The sequence below is a fragment of the Hordeum vulgare genome, chromosome 4H (assembly GCF_904849725.1).
Source record: "Hordeum vulgare subsp. vulgare chromosome 4H, MorexV3_pseudomolecules_assembly, whole genome shotgun sequence".
Classification (NCBI taxonomy): domain Eukaryota; kingdom Viridiplantae; phylum Streptophyta; class Magnoliopsida; order Poales; family Poaceae; genus Hordeum; species Hordeum vulgare.
The window spans coordinates 501,173,456-501,176,538 of record NC_058521.1 but is presented as its reverse complement, the minus strand read 5'-3'; positions in this window follow the sequence as shown (position 1 = coordinate 501,176,538).

The window sequence follows — 3,083 nt, the reverse complement described above, 5'->3', positions numbered from 1 at the left end:
TAATTATGCCGGATGATATTCATCATGCAACAGATATAACATGGAGAGATATGTAACTAGCTCCAGTTCGTCAATGTAATGTAGGCATGTATTCCGTATGTAGTCATACGTGCTTAGGGATAAGAACTTGCATGACATCTATTGTCCATCCCTCCCGTGGCAGCGGGGTCCTAATGGAAACTACGGGATATTAAGGTTCTCCTTTTAATAGAGAACCGGAACAACGCATTAGCACTTAGTGAATACATGAACTCCTCATACTATGGTCATCTCCGGGAGTTGTTCCGGCTATTGTCACTCCGGGGTTGCTGGGTCATAACACATAGTAGGTGACTACAACTTGCAAGATAGGATCAAGAACACACATATATTTGCGACAACATAATAGGTTCAGATCTGAAATCATGACAGTCGGGCCCTAGTGACAAGCATTAAGCATGGCAAAGTAGTAGCAACATCAATCTCAGAACATAGTGGATACTAGGGATCAATCCCCATCAAAACTAACTCGATTACATGATAGATCTCATCCAACCCATCACCGTCCAGCAAGCCTACGATGATATTACTCACGAACGATGAAGAGCATCATGGAATTGGCGATGAAGGAAGGTTGGTGATGACGATGGCGATGATCTCCCCTCTCCGGAGCCCAGAACGGACTCCAGATCTGCCCTCCAGACGAAGAACAGGAGGAGGCAGCGTCTCCATATCGTAAAACACGATGAACTCTTCTCCTTGATTTTTTTTTCGAACGAAAGGGACTAAATAGAGCTGGAGTTGGAGGCGGTGGAGCTTTGAGGGCCCGACAAGCCTGCTAGGCACGGCTGGGGGCGCCTGGTGGGCTTGTGGGCTCCTCGCTCCACCCCTCCGGTTGATTCTTGTGCCAGTATTTTTTTATATATTCCACAAAAAATCCTCGTAAATTTCCAGGTCATTCCGAGAACTTTTATTTCTGCGCAAAAACAACACCATGGCAATTCTGCTGAAAACAACGTTAGTCCAGGTTAGTTCCATTCAAATCATGCAAATTAGAGTCCAAAACAAGGGCAAAAGAGTTTGGAAAAGTAGATACGACGGAGACGTATCAACCATCAAAACCGCGAAAACAGGTGCCTCAACTCAAACAACAGATAATCCCCCAAATGTTAGAGCTTAACTCAAACTCGGTGATGTTGAATCGGACCCCGATAGGAGAATACCCATTAAGGATTTGAATGTAGACATTAGAGAACTTGCTAGAAGGGAGTACATTAGTATGGGTCCTTTCCAGCCAACTAATCATACATATGAAAAGATCAATGGTAGATGTTTCCATAACTATTGGTTCGATAATCATTGCGGCTGGTGGTAATATAGCATTGAAAAGAAACCAGCCTTGTGCTTTTATAGTTTTCTATTTAAGCAACCAAGAGCTGAAAACTATGGTATTGAAGCATTCACGAAACATGGATTCAAAACTTGGAAGGATGGGCCTAAAGTTTTTAATCAACATGTTGGCTAGCATGATAGTGCTCATAATAAATGTAGGCAACATTATGAGGATTTCAAAAATCAAAGACAAAACCTGCCACGTGTGTTTTATAGGAGTTCTCAGAAGGAAGAATAAGAATGCAAAGCTCGGCTCTTGATTATATTGAGTATTGTCAAATTATTCATACTACAAGCTCTTGCTTTTCTTGGTCATGATGAGTCTACTAGCACAATGAATAAGGGTAACTTTAAAGAGTTGTTGGACTTGTTCATAAAGAATGACCCAAAGGTGGAAAAATTATTTGGGGATGCAAGAGATAACCATAAGTTGACTTCACATAAGATACAAAAGGATTTATGCAAGGCTTGTGCAAATGAGACCACCAATGTCATTATTGATGAGATTGGAGGTAGTAAATTTGCATTACTTGTTGATGAGTCGAGAGATGCATCGATGAAGGAGCAAATGGCTATGTGTTTGAGGTTAGTACCTTTGCTCGCATTGTATGTGTGTGTGTGTTCTTAAATTTTTTATATATTAATCATCCTCCTTTGTTTATTGTATGTCTCTCGACAAATGAGGGGAGGTGATAGAGAGATTCATGGCAATTGATCATGTTCCTGACACGAGAGCAACTTCATTGAAGGCAACTTTGGATGATATGTTTGGCAATCTTGGCTTATCTATGTCTAATTTGAGAGGACGGGGTTATAATGGGGCTTCAAACATGAGAGGGGCATTTCGTGGGTTGCAGAGATTGTTCTTGGAGGAAAACCCTTATGCTCATTATATACACTATTTTTCCCATCAGTTACAATTAGTGGTTGTTGCTGTTGCCAAGTGTTGTTCACGAGTAAGAGATTTTTTTGAGTACACAAGCATGGTTGTTAACATTGTTAATGCTTCTTGTAAAAGACGTGATCAGTTAGACCAAGAGCAACATGATGAAATAGTGCGCCAATAGAGGTTGGGGAATGATACAGCTCCAACGTATCTATAATTTTTGATGGTTTCATGCTATTATCTTGTCAAACTTGGATGTTTTGCATGCCTTTTATATATTTTTTGGGACTAACTTATTAACTCAGTGCCAAGTGCCAGTTCCTGTTTTTTCCATGTTTTTGACCCATTTCAGAGGAGGATTTTGAACGAAGTCCAAACGGAACGAAACTGCCAAAAAGATTTTGTTTCGAAACAGAAAAAGATTGGGAAGCCTAAGAATCAGGACAGGGGGCGTGTAGGGACCCCACAAGGCCCCTAGCCGCGGCCAGGGGGGCCCGCGCCTGCCTGGCTTGTGGGCTCCGTGGGCCACCTCTGCCCTAGGTCTTTCGCCTATAAATTCCCTAAAAACCCAGGAAAACCAGGAGATCATCGAAAGTACTTTTTCGCCGTCGCAAGCTTCTCTCTCCGCAAGATCCCATCTGGGGCACGTTTTGGTGCCCTGCCGGAGGGGGGATTTGGATACGGAGGGCTTCTTCATCAACACCATGACCTCTCCGATGATGCGTGAGTAGTTCACCATAGACCTACGGGTCCATAACTAGTAACTAGATGGCTTCTTATCTCTCTTGGATCTTCAATACAAAGTTCTCCATGATCTTCATGGAGA